Source organism: Geotrypetes seraphini, chromosome 8 (assembly GCF_902459505.1).
Source record: "Geotrypetes seraphini chromosome 8, aGeoSer1.1, whole genome shotgun sequence".
Classification (NCBI taxonomy): Eukaryota; Metazoa; Chordata; class Amphibia; order Gymnophiona; family Dermophiidae; genus Geotrypetes; species Geotrypetes seraphini.
Window position 1 is genome coordinate 167,613,342 of NC_047091.1, and position 19,796 is coordinate 167,633,137.

The 19,796-nt window shown below is 43.3% G+C and overlaps 1 protein-coding gene across 1 annotated transcript in view; it reads right to left on the reverse strand.

Annotated features, from left to right (window-relative positions):
* Nucleotides 1-19,373, reverse strand: part of TRPV4 (transient receptor potential cation channel subfamily V member 4) — a 152,683-nt gene extending 133,310 nt beyond the window's left edge. Inside the window, 1 exon segment of the mRNA XM_033957279.1 lies at nucleotides 19,332-19,373. The gene's annotated coding sequence lies outside the window, so the exon portion shown is untranslated.
* Nucleotides 19,374-19,796: the final 423 nt, after the last annotated feature.

Consider the following 19,796-nt stretch of genomic DNA (forward strand, 5'->3'; position numbering starts at 1 on the left):
ATGCGGCCACGGGGACCCGGAAGCCTCCGGGTCGGTCAAAAATGAAGCAGGAAAAAGTTGAACAAGAAAAAATTCACGCACAGCGACTTAATCGAGAAAAATAAGAAAAAATTGCGGTGCTAGAAGGCAGTTGGGGCAGAGCCTGAAAAAACACGACTTCTAGGCTCAGCGGAAAATTTTGAACTGGAGATCACGAGGGGATGCGCCCCCTAGTGGAGCAGGAAGACACGCATGCGTGGAGCAGCAGAGCAAACTTAAATCTTCAATCAAGTTTGCTTGAAAATGCTTCCGCATCGGGGCTCCGTAGATGACGTCACCCACATGTGAGAATATCATGCCTGCTTGTCCTGGGATAAAAATATTTCCTCCTATTGGTTTTAAAAGTATTTCCCTGTAACTTCATCAAGTGTCCCCTAGTCTATACCAACCACCAGTTACATTTATTAAAGCAACAATAATTGTCCAACAAAAATCCTTCATCAAAAAGATCATATAAGGTCCCAAATTTGGAATCCCAGGAAAGTCCCAACTAGGATCCAAGTTTCGGCAACAACGTCGCCTTCTTCAAGAGGCAACAAATAAACTTTGTGTGTCAGATAATTCACGCATAATTGAACGTATTGGCATCTCCGTGATCAAAGCTCTTGGTGCACTTTGACCATGAGTTATTACTTTGGAATAATTATGGGATGAGACCTGAGTCTTCATTTACTTAAAAATTTCTTATCTTACCTACAAAGACTCAAGAATCTAATATTCATAAGAAGATAAGAATAGCTTTACTGGGTCAGACCAATGGTCCATCTAGCCCAATAGCCCGTTCTCACGGTGGCCAATCCAGGTCACTAGTACCTGGCCAAAACCCAAGGAGTAGCAACATTCCATTCAGAATAGCAAGATTTTGGAATCCCAAAGAGCAACAAAAGATTCCGGAACCCCAAACAGTAGCAATATTCCATGCTACCGATCCAGGGCAAGCAGTGGCTTCCCCTGTGTCTTTCTCAATAACAGACTAAGGACTTTTCCTCCAGGAACTTGTCCAAACCTTTCTTAAAACCAGAAACAGAAATTAGCCCTGGAAATCTCTTAGAGTTAGTAGAAGGTGATTTAAAAAAAATATTACTATTAAACATCACTTATAAAGATGATATACTTCTGTAGTAGCGTAAGACCGGGTGCATAAGGGGACCGCACCAACACACACAGTCAGACTTTGGAGAGGAACAAAGACCCCTTTAATTCCACAGTAGTATGGAGCCGGTTTCTTCGCCAGTCTCCCCTTTAAGGGAATAGCCTTTACCCAAGAATTAAACTATGCTTCCAAGGTTTCAACTAACTCAATTCATATACTTTGTCCTCTATGCTGCTCCAGTCAGCAGCACAGCTCCGGCAAACAGAGTAACTGGATACAGTTTTTAGTCAGGCACTGGAACAAAGGTAGAATTCCATTATAGTAATCCTTTACCTCAAGTAGAAGGCTAGAGCTCTCTCTGTTTCTCCATGCCCTACCTTCAGTCTGAGAACCCTCTCTCTGACTCTGGCTCTGGTTCTTTCTTTTAAGCTCTCATGAGCTACTTCCTGGTTTTTCCCTCTTCTCTTCTCCCCTCCCCTTCCCTGAAGCTCTCTCTGAATTGTACTTGTTTCACCCTACATTACAGAGCCAAAACAAGAAGAAAAACTGTAGAACTGATGATCTTGATGAAGTCTTTATTCGAACAAGGCGCAGATCAAAGAAACCAAAATAAAAATATACAGTAAAAGGTTTGTGGTATAAACCCAACATGGGCCGTGTTGCGGTCATGAAAGACCTTCTTCCAGGGTCCTATAGGAGAAATTATAAGAGAAATACAAAGAGATTAGAAAAGAGAGAAGAGGATGGAAAACATTCAAGAAAGCATGCGTGGCCGTGGAGCAACCTGTGGACTCAAGTGTGCCGTGCAGTAAACTGGCCAGGAGTGGGTGTGCTGGGCTTTCCTGAGGGAGGGCAAGGTTTCACAGTCTCTGTCACAACTTCTATACAACAAGATTGAGAATTTGGAAAATATGCTGAGGCAGAAGACCCTCTGTTTCATTAATTCTTCAAAAGGTCCATCAACTGTGCCTTCATTTACTTTTAATCAGATAATTGCACTATTTGATGTATCAAAGGAAGCTTAAACTATTCAGACTCATAAATTATCTAAAAAAATTTTTAGCTAAAAAAGCAACCTTTGTAAAGATTTTTTAGACCCTCAGTGGCACACAAATTTGCCTATACATGGGCAAATTTGAAGATAGAGAAATATACCCTTCTGACTTCTTTCAACATATCTTGATATGGGAAAGGTTCTTAGATGATATTTTTTTTCCTGTGGAAGGGCTCTGAACAAGGTCTGATAGAATTTTGAAATTGGATCAACACCAGGGATCCCCATTTACAGTTTACTCCAACATATAATAAAAAGGAAATAGAATTTTTAGATATGAAATTGATTAAGGAAGATTTTCATCTGACTACGCAACTTTTTTAGAAAATCTGTGTCCCGTAATACATTATTGCATTTTTCAAGTTACCACCTGTATCATTTAAAATTCAACCTCCCAATAAGTCAGTTCTTAAGATTGCGCAGGGTTTCTTCAGATATAATGGATTTTAAGACAGCAGCAGACCAGTTACAACAACGTTTTAAAGCCCGAGGATGTCCTGTGAAGGCTATCCATCGAGCTTATTTAAGAGCAAAATATGCCAATAGAGAGCTTCTATTGAAAGAAAAAGAAGAATCAAGAGCTATAGAGAGACTGATCTGGGTTTTGCCGTATTCAGAAGCAGCTAAGGAACTTATTAGCTCAGATAAAAAAGCACTGGTATATATTACAGCGTCATGCTATTTTTGCTGAGATCCCAATGTTTTCATTCGAAAAAAGGAAAAACGATAGGCCAAGTTTTGATTCAACAACAGACGGGTAAGAGCCACGTTAAGATTGAAGGAAATCATAGTAAATGTGGGCGCTGCCAAGGGTGTGCCAGTACTATAGTAGGCAGATCCCCAGACCATGAAAAAAATAACAGCTTCGGCAAACACTAACTGCCAGAAACAGGGAGTAATATATGTTCTTATCTGCCCATGTAACCTGGTTTATGTGGGCCGAACATCACGGCCCATACATGTGAGATTAAATGAACATAAAATCACGGATCAAAACTAAAACGTTACAAGCCCCTATAGCTGAACATTGTGTAAGTCAGCAGCACGATCCCCGTCAGTTAAAATGGAAATCATCGATCAGGTAGAATACGGGAGGGAGGGAGTTCATTTAAACATAGAAGAACATTTATATTATAAAGAACAACGATGGATATACAGTAAAACCTTGGATTGCAAGTAACTTGGTTTGCAAGACAAGCAAAACATTTTATTAAATTTTAACTTGATATACAAGCAATGTCTTGCAATACAAGTACATACAGTATACACACATCACAACTGAGCCAATGGTTCTTCTCTCTCTGACGCTGCGGGAGTGTAGGGACTGTTCTAAATGAGCGAGGTCTTGCAATACGAGTACATACAGTATACACACGTCACATCATCACAACTGAGCCGATGGTTCTCTCTCTGACGTTCCGAGAGTGTAATGACTGTTCAAAACGAGCAAAGCCTTGCAATACGAGTACACACAGTATACAAGCGTCACATCATCACAACTGAGCCGATGCTTCTCTCTCTGACGTTCCGAGAGTGTAATGACTGTTCAAAACGAGCAAAGTCTTGCAATATGAGTACACACAGTATACACGCATCACATCATCACAACTGAGCTGATGTTTCTTTTCTCTCTGACACCGCAAGAGTGTAGTGACTGTTCTAAACGAGCGAGGTCTTGCAATACAAGTACAGTACATATAGTATTTTGTATTAAAATTTTTGGGTTGTGGAACGAATCGTCTGCGTTTCCATTATTTCCTAGGGGAAATTTGCTTTGATATACAAGTGTTTTGAATTACAAGCGTGCTTCTGGAACGAATTATGCTCGCAAACCAAGGTTTTACTGTACTTATTGAATACTGTATCTCCTTACGGGTTAAACACAGAATTAGAGCGGATGTCTCTGCTCCGACACGGAGCCAGGGGGAGGGTTCTAAGGAGTGAATAAGAAAACTAAATGAGAGGACCCAATTCGTCTATGCCTACGTCAAGACGTGGTCACTGGCTAATTGGGTCACTCCAGTTATTTAAACATTAAAAAACGCCGCCGCCATTTCTGTGGAGAATATGTGGTCACAGTTCTTGGCGACAGTGGTTAGGTAGGTGCAAGATAAATGGATATGATCCAGTAGAAACTAAACTAAGCTAAACTAAACCTTAAGTTTGTATACCGCATCATCTCCACAGAAGTAGAGCTCGACACGGTTTACAGGAATTACAAAAGAAAGGAACTCCAATGGGAAGAAGAAGAGCTTGGTAAAAAGGGGAGAGAGAAGGGATTAAGTGTAGAGGAGAGGGAGGGAGTGGTTACATTTTAGAGAAAAGCCAAGTTTTCAAATGTTTTCTGAAGCGTTGGAGGGAGGTCGCACTCCGGAGAGGGGCAGATAAGCTGTTCCACAGCTCGGTGATCTTGAAGAGGAGGGATGTTCCAAGTTTTCCTGTATGGGATATGCCTTTTAAAGAGGGGAATGATAGTATGAATTTTTGAGAGGATCTGGTGGAGTTAGGATTCGCGGAGAGCCAGGATAGTGGAAACAGGGGAGGAAGGATGCCGTGTAGAGACTTGGCAAGGTTGAGAGCCTAATGCTAGTATTAATATGTTGGTATGTTGGTTATGTTTTTAGGGGTTAAGCCTTGAAAAAGCTGTCTAAGCAAAACATATTGGCATTAACATCCCTAGCAGAGACCACTTGGTCACAAGCTAAGTATTGGCTTATAAATATTAAGAAAATTAAAAAGCAGAATGAAATGCAATGAATTAAACATTCACGCTCTTTATAAGAGAATAGAGAAATAATAGATCCGATGGCGAGGAGACACGTAAAGCTCAGAACAATGAGATATATTGAGTTCTGAGTGGTGCCGCTGAGGGTCTAAAAAATCTTTACAAAGGTTGCTTTTTTAGCTAAAAAAAAATTAATTTTAGCTAATTTATGAGTTCGTTTACTTTTAAGCATGACTTATTGGAGATTCTGAAAGTGCCCGAACAATCATTTCCACCTTTGACTACTGCATACCATTTATCTCCCTGTATTAAGAAGGATTCCAGGCAGCCTTTGGCGTCCAGACTGGATGTATCTCTGTATACTTCAAATTTAACTCAGGCCTTGGAAGAAGAAAGTATCGCGGTCTCATAATTATATTAATATAATTATGAGACCTCATTTTCTGTGCATCAGCTTTTAGCATCTTGCTAAAAATTTTCGTTACCTTTAATTTTTCGCTAAATCTAAAACTTGGATCCAGTAAGAGGACTTGAGCATAAATAGTTAAATAATGTTTCTTTATTGGATGTTAAATTATTTTATGATTTTTTTGTTATTATGACTATTGCTTTCTGTACAAGTGGTAAGCTTGATTTAAATTGAAAATGAATAAAGAAATAATTAACAAAAAAAAAAAAGTATCGCGGTTAAACCAGCTACCCTTATTGTGAAATCTTGTTTTTGAACGAGACTTAGGGCTCCTTTTACTAAGGTGCCCTAGCGTTTTTAGCATACGCAGGAAATTACCGCGCGCTACGCTTCTAGAACTAACGCCAGCTCAATGCTGGCGTTAAGGTCTAGCGCGCGCGTTAAAGCCCTAGCGCACCTTAGTAAAAGGAGCCCTTGGTTTTGAAACTCTTTTTTCACCATAGAGATGTTTCTTTTCACAACTGCAAGATCAGAGCTTATCCAAATGTAGCAAGACCTTACACACAAAAAAGAAGACAATGAGTCTTGAAACTGAGACCACGGGAACTCCAGCGGAGGACTTTTCCGGCTGAATTTTCCTTGTAAATTGTGTGGTCAAGCTTAACTCTTTGAAATACACACGGGCCCCTTCTACAAAGCCGTGGTAGTGATTCTCCTGTGGCGAATGCACCAAAACCCATAGGTCTTGAGTGGGCTTCGGTCGCATTCGTCGCAGGAGAATTGCTACCGCGGCTTTGTACAGAAGAAGTGCCACTGCCGGGTCAGACCAGTGGTCCATCCTGCCCAGCGGCGGCCCCCAGGTCAAAGACCAGTGCTCTAAATGAGTCCAGCCTCACCTGCGTACGTTCCAGTTTAGCAGGAACTTGTCCAACTTTGTCTTGAATCCCTGGAGGGTGTTTTCCCCTATAACAGACTCCGGAAGAGCGTTCCAGTTTTCTACCACTCTCTTGTTAGCTTTTCTGAATTCTACGTCTACGGGTTCAACAGTACTTTTGCGGCAGAAACCTACACCATCAACTTTAAACTAAACTAAACTAAACCTTAGGTTTGTATACCGCACCATCTCCACAAGCGTGTCAAAGCAGCTCCTGATTGGTGAGGCCTGATTTTAGTGCAGGAAGATGCGATCGGAGCATACCGCAAGTGATTTCCTTCACTCGCTGGCGCTCCGGCTGCCCTCTCCTGCCTTTCCTATATCCCCTGCTAAAAACCGTATTCGCAGTTTTTCAGCATTCGCGGGGGTTCCTGGAACGGAACCCCCGTGAATATCGGGGGGAGTACTGTATTTCAAAAAGATTTCTGGGCAAAATTTTATCTTATCTGGCTGGTGTTTGGAGCAAAACTATAAGTGGCTTATTCTTGAATTCAATTTCTTACCAGATGTTTAGACGATCTGTGAAGACTTACTTATATGATAAATTTGTTTAAGAAATTTGTATATTGACGGACATATTTCTGTATGTCATTTCATCTGCGTTTGGCAGATCCTCTTGAGGTAAACCGCTCTGAACTGTCAAGGTATAGCGGGTTATAAATAAAATTGTATTATTATTAAAAGTTAACCAGTGTTGTGATATGCCAGCTCCAGGGTTGACTCATCAACGGCACTGCCAAACAACTTCCCATATAAGTGGTTTAAACCAGTGTTCTTCAACTGCAGGTCCATGGACTGGTGCCGGTCCGCAGAAATTTCCTGCCGGTCTACAGGGCCGGCATGTGCATCGGGCCCGAAACAGGGTTCTTCAACTGCCAGTCTGCGGTGCAATTGATGCGGCGTTATCTTCGGGCTGGCTCCCTCTTCCTCACTGCCACACCGCGGGCAGCGGCTCCTACGCGCATCTTGCGCCTGAACCATACGCCTTTTCTCCGACGTCGCAAACCAACGCCTGCACTAACCACTAGGATAACATGCACGTGTTAGCGTTTAGCGTATGATTGGCACGCACTAATATTTAACGCACGCTAAAAAGCATAGCGAATCCTTAGTAAAAGAGGGGGTTAGTTTTTGGACCTGTATTTGCATGGGGTTATCTGTTTTCTGGTAGGAATAAATGTTGAGAAGCATACAGTGTGCTTTGTGTAGTTTAATTTTGTGCTTAACCATTATGTGGTGTTAATAAGATTATATTGTGTGTGTATATTTGAAAAATGAATGGAAAAAATAGTGTTACAATTAGTACTATTATGGGGGCGGGGTCCGGGGTGGAGATTGGGTAGAGATGGGCGGGGTCTGGCCTACGACTTAGCCCAGTGTTTTTCAACTGCCGGTCCACGGACTGGTGCCGGTCCACAAAATAATTATTTTATTTCCGCCGGTCCATAGGTGTGAAAAGGTTGAAGAACACTGGTTTAAACTATAAGCCTAGACACAACACTGAATGCAAAGCACGTCTCTGTCTACATCTATTATTACATGTTAAAGGAGAACCAAAGACCACAGAACTACTAAGAGGAAGTTAATGTCATATTAGAACCTCCCTTAGGCAGCAAGTTAGTACAATTTACAATTATTTGCTTTGAAGATGACCAGATTGTACATTAAAAAAAATAAAACAAATAGTCTGGGTTCTAATTTTACAGTTTTTGTTTTTCAAACATCGGAGTCAAAATTATTTTAACTATATATTACAGCTACTTTTGTTCCCGTCATTCTCTAAACTGCACCACTCTAGAAATCAAAATGTAGTAAAAGTGAACCAAGTTTCAAGTTTTATTTAAAAGTTGATAAAAACGCTTATAAAAAAAATTATTGTACAGGACAACCAAACCATTGTGACATCACTGATGAGGTTGGCTCTTAAACATTGGTGGAATGAGGCATCATGATGTCACAATACCAGCTCTGGTTATCAGAGGCTAAAACTTTTCTCACTATTTATTTATTCAATTTTCTATTCTGTTCTCCCAAGTAGAGAATGACAAATATTTCCTCTTCCCCACAGGAGCTTATTTTCCTGCCCTGGCAAGTTCTTTTCCTGTCCCTGCCCCATCCCTGCATGCTCCATCCTCATCTGCACAAGCCTCGAACACTTTCAAATCATAAGTAGCAACATTCTAGAGTTCAGATTGTGATGTCATAATGCCTCATTCCACCAATGCCTATGCTCCGTCCTCATCTGCACAAGCCTCAAACCCTTTAAAATCATAAGTAGCAACATTCTACAGCTCAGATTGTGATGTCATAGTGCCTCATTCCACCAATGCCAAAGCTCCATCCTCATCTGCACAAGCCTCAAACACTTGAAAATCATAAGTGTCCGAGGCTTGTGCGGTTAAAGCAAAACTTATAGGAATGGGGCAGGGACAGTGACAAAACTCGCTGGGACAAAACGGGGAAATTGAGTTCCCATGGGGATTTTGTCGCCGTGTCATTCTCTACCCCAGCCTCCACTGCATGTCTGAATCTCAGGATGCTAGTGGCAGACATATCCGCTTTCTTTCAAAGGACAACACGGAAAAGAGCGACATCATGATTTCAAGAATACAGCATGAAAAACGCTTACCACAAAAACATAGTTGATGTTTGCCATTCATTTATTTTATTTTGTGTGCGTTTCAGGGAAAGCAAATGTAAAATGTTTTTTTTTTTTTTTAAATGAAAGAACAGACAACCTCCACCTCACCAAACCACAGCCTTTTCCACGTTCACACATTTTCACTCGCTGGTCTCTTAGTCATCAAGGGAAACAGTACCAAAGTGTGTTCTGGCACTTCCGTTCAGCTAAAGCTCAATTTCTGGAGTGTCTACAGACATTAATAAAACACCAGAAATCCATCAATGCTTTCTAAGTTAAAATACGTCACATGGTTAGACAGAAATTACAGACCAGGGTTTAGTGAATGAATAAAACCATTTAAACGTGGAGGTAGACAGTGCTCGGCCATTCAGAGGACCTGGGTTTTGAGTCCCGAGTTAGGCTTTCGGCTGGTCATGCTGGCCAGGGACAAACACGTAGGAGCCGTCAGCAAAAAAAAGGGATCATTTTAGCACACACAGGACAAGATTTCTCAAAACTTTAACGCGGTCACTAAAACGTTTTCCGGCGGTTTCAGCCTGCACGCATTTTAGCGGCGGATTATCAAAACGGATTCTCTCTGTCTTTAGCGAGGTCTCTAGCAGTCTCCGACAATGGCATGCAAATGGGCTCTTTAACAATGAAATGAGCCCCTCCGGTGGATTCTCAAAAATCGCCAAGGCATTTTCGAAGAGCGGCGTCGGATTTTGGCGACAAAAAAGCAGCGACTGGTCCGGGGGTACCGTTACAGTGCCAGCACTTGTGTTTCGACTGTGGCTAATGATAAAAAAAATGTGTATTTATATATTTTATAAGCGGAGGGTAGTAAAATCTCGCTTGTTTTGGGGAGAAACAGGCATGTTTCATGCACGCTTGTTAAAAGCCAACTTTTCTTCTTGAGCACATGCATGATATCTTGTCTTGTGTGTTTCTGGCTGTGTGTCATGATTAAAATTTACATAAAAACCAATTACAAGATTTACCTGAATTATATTAGTTTTTTGTAGAGAAAGACGCCCTGTTTAATGCGCGATTGATAAAAGTCGACGTTGCTTCTCCCCTCCCCTCCCATTCGTACAATAGCTCTTGTCTGCCTATGATTGACACACTGTTTACATGACGTCATTGATGCTTTACAGCAGGGAAGATTTACAAAGCGCGCCGGGATTTGTTCCGCGATTCCAGAATTCAAATTCCGGTGGTTTAGAAAGCGTTTCTGAGCCGCTCGTATTTTGTGCAAGATTTGTGCTAAAATATGGGTGGTGCTTCATATCTTCGCGCTCTCCATGCTGTTCTAATGTGCCCGTGTTGATTGCATTGCGTTGCTTTCCAGTGACATGCGCACATTCACGCCGTTTTCCTTGTATACTGTACTCTGCGCATGTGCCGATTAACGCCGATCGACGCATGTAAATTGAACGAATCGCCCCTGCTTTCCGGTGAATCTCCCCCGCTGACATCGTTTGCATACAAGATTTTTGGAGAATGTCTCGCTTTTTTTTAAATTCGCTATCACAACGGCTGCGTCAGCAGACCATCGCTTTTCTACGCAGATTTTTGAGAATCTTGCTCACATTGGGGAAAATTCTACAAATGATGCTCAGGAATGGATGCCGATAACAATAGGCATTAGGACCCTGGCTCTATAAATGATGCCTCATGTAAGCACACAATTATTCTCCTCCTCCTAAACATTTTTCCAGACACAGGCCTGGTCCTGATCCATGAAGGTCTTTTCCCATGAAGAGATCAGACCATTCCTCAGAATGGAAGAGTGCATCTGGACTCAGTTAATTTTAGCTTGCTTGAAGCCTCTCATTTCCTATTCATTAAAGCATCCCGTGTTATTATTCTGTATAATGAGGCACTAGGTGAACACCGTGCAATCCGTGCAAGGGAAAGAGAACCCACAAAGAACTTGTACCGTGCTTCAAACAGCTGCAAAATAAATGGAAAATCAAAGTGGTACAGCGGGGCTGCTCCCCTCCTCATAGGGCTAATCTTTTTATACTCTCCGACACTGTTGTTTCGACAAATTCCTAGTTTTTCCAAAAACATGTGACTGGAAAGGAAAAGAGATAAAAGAAGAATAATTTAAAAAAAGATGTCCCTAATGCATATGCATAAAAGATACTACCTCCATCATATGCAAATCCCTCAACCATATTCCCTGGGAATATCCTGAAAACCTGCTTTGTTTGCAGCCTTTGAAGATAGAACTGGGGCACCCCGGACTAAAAACTCCACTTAAGAAAACTTAAGAAAAAATCTCCACCTCTTAACGAAAACTAGTAAATTGGTCGCATTGGTGCATAGCTTCCCAAGGGGAGTACTTCGAAGGTGACCATAATCATATTCAGCAATGAGGTATGTAGCACTTTTTCTAGGATGAGTTTGTGAACTTAATTGTCAGACCTCTTACATGTGTGTGCGTACAAGGGGTAAGGTTCTTAGTGCAGGAAAACAAAAGACAAGAATTGTACACATTGGACCTGTGGCATACAACGGTACATTTATTCAGTTGGGTTTTGCATGAGATCTATTTGTATAAACTGGAGATCCACTATATGCAAATCTATCTCATATGTATTCATTCTCCAGATCCAGTTGACTCATTTCTAGTCACCACACAATGAGGGATTCCCCGGGATTCCCCCCCCCCCACATACACACACACAATGAGGGATTCCCCCCCCACACACACACACACACTTTTGTGGTTTTCCTGGTATGATACAGGAGTGGTTTGTCATTGCCATCTCTCGATGCAACTTGCCCAAAGCCATAAAAAGCCACTGCGGGATTTGAACCTAGACCTTCCAGTTCTCAGGCCACTGCACTATTAAGCTTCTCCACATTTATTTATTTATTTCGATTTCTATCCCGTTCTCCCAGAAGCTCAGAACGGGTTACAAGTAGACATTCACAATCATTTGAAAACAGACTAGTCATGACAACAAATAGGGTTACAGAGCTTAATTCTAGAGACCAGACTGGTCACAGCGAAGAGTACTAGGAGAAGTATATCGAGGAGGCAGTTTTTAATGGCCCGACTGGCGAAAGAGGAAGGTCTTTACTGCTCTGCGGAATGTCATTAGTGATTCTAGCGACCTGATCTGTGTGGGTAGCGAGTTCCATAGCTGAGGTATGAAATGGCTGTAGGGGAGGTCACGTGATGTGGTGAGCTGGGACGGACGTGCTCATGCGGAGCTCCTATCCCCCGGACCTCTACCGCTCTGATTTAACTTCTATTTTGGAGTTTTTTGCCCTTTTACTCAGCCCTGCTCTTATATGGACAAATATCTATTTAGATCTTCTACAGCGATGAACTCCAAATCTTTGAAAAGCCACACGCGCCGGCCGGCACAATGGCGGGCCCCGCTGGGGACTCACCCACTTCTTCGGGGCCAGGCCCGGCTCGAGAAATTACTGCGGCTGCGGTACAAGCCTTAGAGCCCCGTCTTGGACAGCTCTCTGGATAACTCTCCAGCTTGGAGGCGCTCTTTTCAGAGGTTTCTCGCCGTACCGGAGAGCTGGAGGTGCGAGTGGCCGAGATTGAGGAGACAGCAACAACACACACAGAGGGCCTTGATTCCCTACGGGAGCAACTTCGGCAACAAGCGTCGAAATTGGACGATCTGGAAAATCGCTCCCGTAGGGATAACATCTGCATCCTAGGGCTGCCTGAGACTATCTCTGATTCACGCCTAGCCCCCACGCTCGAACAGTGGCTGCAAGCAACTTTACCTCTTCCTGCCGGCATGGGTCCAGTACTCATGGAGAGAGTACACAGGCTTGGGAAGAGATTGGATGATCAGCAAAGGCCTCGTGTAGTAACTGCCAAAATTCACAACTACGCATGTAAGGTGGCTCTTATGCAATGTTATCAGCAACATCATGATGATTTACTATATGATGGCCAACGCATTTTCCTATTTCAGGATTATTCTCCGTCCTTGATGGAAAAGCGACACAATTTTTCACCAATCTGTGTTACACTCTCGCAGAAGAAACTTCGTTTTACATTGGCATACCCGGCTTTGCTGTGAATTTTCACATCTTCTGGGTGGTGAACTTTTGATACGGTAGCGGCGGCTGATGACTATTGTAACTCTCTACCATCTGAAACTGTGGAGTCTACCTCGGCTGATTTACTTGTGGCCTTATAAACTACTTATTGCTTTGATGATTTTGGTCTATGGCCCCCTTTTTTGTGTGGTAACCCACAGTTTCTTGCTGGAGGTTCCTGGTGGGGAGAGAGTATGTATGTTTGGGGGTTTATGACTGGAAATGGCTGTAGGATCTTTTGTACGCCGTACTCATTCGGAGGGATCTCCCTGCGGGAATGCTGAGTCTTTGTTCTGCTTTGAAGCGGAGGGGGAGGTTAGGGGTATATAGGCGTAGCTTGGATGCTATGTAGGCTGGTGATTTTTGGTGGAATCTCTTGTGTGTCATGACCAAGGCTTTGAAGATGCATCGCTTTTTGACTGGAGTAATAGGGTCATGGTAGTTGAGATTGTATAGGAGTCGAATTGCTGAGTTCTGGACTTTTTGGAGGCGTTTTAGATCTCTTGCAGCGATGCCATTGAATAGGGAGTTGCAGTAGTCTAGTCTAGAGAGAACGTAGGCATGTAGCAGTTGGGCTAAGTCTATTCAATTCTACCTACCCAGAAATCCTTCAAGAAAGTGTTGGGAACCATCTGGTGTCCTGGATGTCATTTAGATGGTATTTGACAGATGGATATAAGAAGAAAAATCATAAATTTATGGGAAGAGGCTTATTAACAAGCTTATGGGTGTCTGTAAGTTTCATGCACACTTTACCAAAAAAATATGCTTAACCACGCAATCTGTGTTAGATTAGCTGTTCTGAAACATGAACAAATGAAGACTTGCACTCAAATAACAGCATTTCCAACCAAGACCCTGGGAGAGAGGAATCAGAAAAGGGAAAACGCTGGCGAGAATATCAAAGCCCTCTCTCAAACCATTTCTTTATTAAACTGATAACCCACTTACAACGAGCATCCTAGGTAGGGAACAGCAGCGTCCCTTCTAGGAAAGTGCATTTGGTTTGGAAATGTTTCTACACATAAAGAATGAACGCTAAGGGCTCCTATTACAAAGCCACGCTAGCGGTTTTAACGCACACACCAGATTAGCGCATGCTAGCCAGAAATCTACTGCCCGCTCCAAAGGAGGTGGTAGCGGCTAGCGCGTGCGGCAATTCATCGTGCGCTATTCGGCGCATTAAGGCCCTAGCGTGGCTTTGTAAAATGAGCCCCAAGGGCTCCTTTTACTAAGGTGCACTCGTGTTTTTAGCGCATGCAGGAAATTACCGCACGCTACGCTTCCAGAATTAACGCCAGTTCAATGCTGGCATTAAAGTCTAGCGCGTGCAGGAATGTAGCGAGCGTTAAAGCCCTAGCGCACCTTAGTAAAAGGAGCCTTAAGTTAACATGCATAAAACTCCCAAATGAATGCGTCTAAAATTAATTTGCACATGCTGATGAAGCTTTTAGAGAGTACAGTGTTCCCCCGGTCATTCGCAGTTCGCTGTTCGCGGTCCCGGTCATTCGCAGATTTTCTGACCACGAATGATCGGGCAGGAGAGGGCAGCGGCAGGAGAGAGCAGCCGGAGCGCCGGCGAGTGAAAGAAATCACTCGCGGTATGCTCCGCCCGCCTCTTCCTGCACTAAATTCGGGCCTCACCAATCAGGATCTGCGTGTCAAAGCAGCTCCTGATTGGTGAGGCCCGACTTTAGTGCAGGAAGAGGCGGGCGGAGCATACCGCGAGTGATTTCCTTCACTCGCTGGCGCTCCAGCTTCCCTCTCCTGCCTCTCCAGGTGCCCTCTCCTATCTCCCCCGCTAAAAACCATATTTGCGGTTTTTCAGCATTCGCAGGGGTTCCTGGAATGGAACCCCCGCGAATATCGGAGGAGTACTGTATATAAAGAAAAAAAGCACAAAACAAGCCTCGGTCACAATAGGAAAGAAAACACAAAAAAGAGGCAAGCGAGATGTCTTGATCCAACCAAAGAAGCTACATTTATTAGACCACAATAGAGTTCAACAAACAGAAACTTGCTCATCCCAGTTTCGGCAAGAGCCTTCCTCAGGGGACCAGTGAGATACGTGTCGGCATGTCAAACAAGTAAAGAAGCCTTTTTGTGTTGGCGAAGCTTTTAGAGAGCACATCTGTAAACCATTTTCCCAGAAACAATGCTGTTTCAGGCACAAGACTGGGGCCATATAAAATCAAGGCAGGCCTAAGATTAACCCCCTTAATGGTGCGAAGCTTCCAAAGCACCGAGATACATTTCTTAAATATTAAATCAGTATGTTGTTCCAATGTCAGATGTTTATCCAAAGTCACTCCCAGTATTTTTATAGATTGTTCAATATTATATACTGAATTATCCCTAAAAATATTTACAATAAAAAATATGTTTACAAAGATACGTTGATTTTACGATAGATCATTAGGAATTACATTCCAAAAAACGTTGAAAAATCGTCGTTTTTAAAATTTTACGGAAAACCTGAAAAGAATATACACGATCGTAACTGAACGGGAAGGCCATTCCATAGTGAAATCAATAAGAAGGAAAAAGATCGAGCAATTTTGCTCGTTAATCGAGAACCTTTGACTGAAGGAAAAGATAACTTACGTATATGAAGAGTTTGAAGAGTTTAAGGTTAAGGGAATCAGAGAATAATTTTATAAGCAACACAAGCACATTGAAACTGAACAAAGTAGCCCAAGAGCCCGTCTCGAAGGGCGAAAGGTAACATGGGGCTGGGAGCCCTAGGTTGCCCACGAGGTAGGCTAGCTAAGGGGAAAGATAAATAGGAAGTCGGGGCCATAGGGGAAGTCGGTTCATGCTGAGAATAGAGCGCGATTGGTTGGAGAAAGGGGGCGTGGCTGGCGGAAAGTTTTAAAAGTCGGGACCTTGGAGGACTCCTTTTTTCCGAGTCCTCCAGGGCGGCTTTTTTCCCGCCCACCCGCCCTTTATTGGTGGCCTTAGTAGCTCGGGTTGGCGGGTCTCCCGAGCTACTGGGTGCTGGGGCTCATCCGGCGATGAGCGGTGGGCCGGCGGGGAGCCGTGCCCAGGGGTCTACTGACTCAGTTAATGGGGCATGAGGTCATGCCACCCCTCAGACTCTTGCTGTTTATGGCGGGGTCGGGGGAAACTTTGTTGATGGTTACACCGGGTAGCTCGGGAGGAGCTGCTGGTTTGTTATATGGAAGTTAATGCTTGTGGATGTTCATTTATGCAAATTATTTCCTGTTTCTGTTAATAAATTGAGCTGCGGCTATTTATACCAAATATGTGTGTGGTCTATTAGTTATTTGGGGGGGGGATTCAGGGAAGGGGTGTGTGGGCGGTAGTAGGAGCTATCCAGATCCCATTGTTATCTGTAATGAAATGGGAGCCAGTGTAAGCTTTTTTTAACAATGTAGCAACGTGCTCGAATTATGACTTTCCAAAACTTAGGCCCTCTTTTACAAAGGCGCGCTAAGCGTTTTAGCGCAGATTTAGCATGCGCTCAATCAACGCATGCGCTAACCGCTAAAGCGTCCATAGGATAACATGCATGCGTTAGCGTTTAGTGCACGTTAATATTTAGCGCGCGCTATAAAGTTTAGCGCACCTTTGTAAAAGAGGGGGGATGGTCTCCCCTGGCAAAATGCTCTGAAGCCCACAGGAATGGACTGGGCTTTGGTGCATTTGTCGCAGAAGAAGCGCGACTGCGGCTTTGTAAAAGGAGCCCTAAGGAGTTGATTCTATAATGCAACGCCTGCCGCCGGCGCCTAGGGTCCTTTGTGACTTGCGGTTAGCATCGCCTAGTGATGCCAGACGCCGGCACCAGCCCTAACCATGCCCATTGCTGGCCTTCAACATCGCTAGGTGCCAGCAGGGCGCCACGGACCAAGGCGCTGGTCAGGTAGGCCACATAGCATGAATATTTTTTTTTAAACAACTTTTCAATTGGGTTGTAGTGGCGCGACCAATTATCGTGCCACTTCAACCCAAAACAAATCTGAAAATTGGCAAAAAAAAAAAAAAACCAACCCTCCAAAACAAAAAAAGATACAGTAAATGAATCTTGCCTTGATGAATGAACTTAATCACACAGCTCAAAACTACCAAATATTGGCCAAGGGCTCTTCAACTAGTCCAGGGGTAGGCAATTCCGGTCCTCGAGAGCCGGAGCCAGGTCAGGTTTTCAGGATATCCACAATGAATATGTATGAGATGGATTTGCACGCACTGCCTCCTTGAGATGCAAATCTAGCTCATGCATATTTATTGTGGCTATCCTGAAAACCTGACCTGGCTCCGGCTCTCGAGAACCGGAATTGCCTATCCCTGAACTAGTCCATACCTTCAGCTGAAATTTTGCAGGATTAGGCAACTGATATATTTAGACCACAGGATGGAGGGATAAGTCACATTCTCCACATATGGTAACTTGCCGCTCAGTGGATCACAAATATTTTACATATATATCCCTAATTCCTGCCTCCAGACGGATACATGAGACAAGCATCACTAGGTAACAGCTCAGATCGACTGCATAAACGGTACAGCAGTCACTAATCAATTGGAGAAAACAGCAACATGAAAACGGAAGCTGGCAAAAATACTCCTACTATTATTAATCAATTACAGTACAAGAGAATGGCAAGAGGACAAATTTCTCCTCATCCTCGTAGGAACTCATTTTCCCATCCCATCCCATCAAGTTTTTTTTTATCCCTGCCCTGTTCCTGCAAACTCCGTCCTCATCTGCACAAGCCTCAAACACTTTAAAACCATTAAGTAGCAACATTCTAGAGCTCAGATTGTGATGTCATAATGCCTCATTCCACCAATGCTTAAGCTCCGTTCTCATCTGCACAAGCCTCAAACCCTTTAAAATCATAAGTAGCAACATTTTAGAGCTCAGATTGTAATGTCATAATGCCTCATTCCACCAATGCCTAAGCTCTGTCCTCATCTGCACAACCTCAAACACCTTAAAATCATAAGTAGCAACATTTTAGAGCTCAGATTGTGATGTCATAATGCCTCATTCCACCAATGCTTAAGCTCCGTTCTCATCTGCACAAGCCTCAAACCCTTTAAAATCATAAGTAGCAACATTTTAGAGCTCAGATTGTGATGTCATAATGCCTCATTCCACCAATGCCTAAGCTCTGTCCTCATCTGCACAACCTCAAACACCTTAAAATCCTAAGTAGCAACATTCTAGAGCTCAGATTGTGATGTCATAATGCCTCATTCCACCAATGCCTAAGCTCTGTCCTCATCTGCACAACCTCAAACACCTTAAAATCATAAGTAGCAACATTCTAGAGCTCAGATTGTGATGTCATAATGCCTCATTCCACCAATGCCAAAGCTCCGTCCTCATCTGCACAAGCCTCAAACACTAAAATCATAAGTGTTCAAGGCTTGTGCTGTTAAGGCCTTGTTAATTTATAATTAACCCTTGTTAATTTATATTTTGAACTATAATCAGTTACCTTTTGCTTTGACTGAAGTAACTTGTCTATTTTATCCTGGATTTAACATCAAACTGTGATTTCTCAATCTGTTGCTTTTTCTCAAAGATAAAATCAGTAGAAGAAAAAGCCAAAGTACCATTATGAGATTTTTTTTTTTTTTTTTTTAATAATTGCATTTTCAAGAAATCATAAGGTTGGATATCCCAAGACCCCCATTTCAGCATCATCCCAGTACTGCTGCTTTTGGGCTGTTGAAAATGTATATAGGAGCAGAAGAAGAACATCATGGCTGCCTGTCACTCAGAAACCCAAAGTCTGAAAGGGGTGAGCATCACAAAAATGAGGACATTGACCCTGGAAGTGGGCCAGAATAACTCAGACAACTGGATTAGTAAGGTGTCATCAGACGCTAGAGAAGCACCTAGCCACTCTGACTTTCAGGATATCCACAATGAATATTCATAAGCTTGATCTGCATACATGCAAATCTCGTCACTCACCAATGTTCATTCATTGGCGATACCCTGTAAACCATGTAGGCTCTGCTCCTCTGGGACCCCACAGATACATTTTGATAGCAACCGTATAGAGTTCGGGCCAAACCTAGAAACACCAGCAAATACCGTATTTGCCCGACTATAGGCGACAGCTCTATTTTCAACAGCCACGAGGAAAGAGTGCATTTGAAGGCTATCCATTTAAAGTTAACAAGAAAATACCGGTAAATCTTTAATGGAACGTATCATCGAGCAAAAACAGGAAAGTTTTTAGCAGCCTGAACGTGTAGCTTGCAAAAAGAGCTCCTGCAACCCCAATCATTCGCACTAGCGGAGGGGAAAAGCCTCCCGTATCGGTGCAGCCACCCCCGTGCCTGGGGAGTCGGAGGCCTTCTCGCACGCACCCCTCAGCCCGACTCACCTCACCTCCCGTCCGGGATCGTGGCCGAGTGAGCCCCGCCGCCCCCGAGACCCCCTTCCTCCGCCGCTCCCAAGTCCTCCTGAGTGTGAGATCCTCCAGCCCCCTCTGCCTCCGGCGCTTCCTCCTTCTCCTCCGCCCCCAAAACACACACCGTGGCAACTCCCCTCCCCCTCTGATCCTTGGCAGCGGTGAGATCGGCTTTGAGCTGATCTTACACCTAATCCTGCCCAGCATCGACCCCCCCCCCCCCCTCCACATTTCTGCTCCGGGGCGACTTGCCGATCTATGAACGTGTAATATTTCGCACGGCTCCAAGTACAAGGCATTGCGATTTTGTATTGAAGGAAATAAAATATAATCTACATAGATTTTCATTTCAATGAGATTCACAATTATTATAGTTTCATACATATTTTTATCATTCCTTCAAAATATTTTTCCAAATGACCCATTGCAAAACATCTT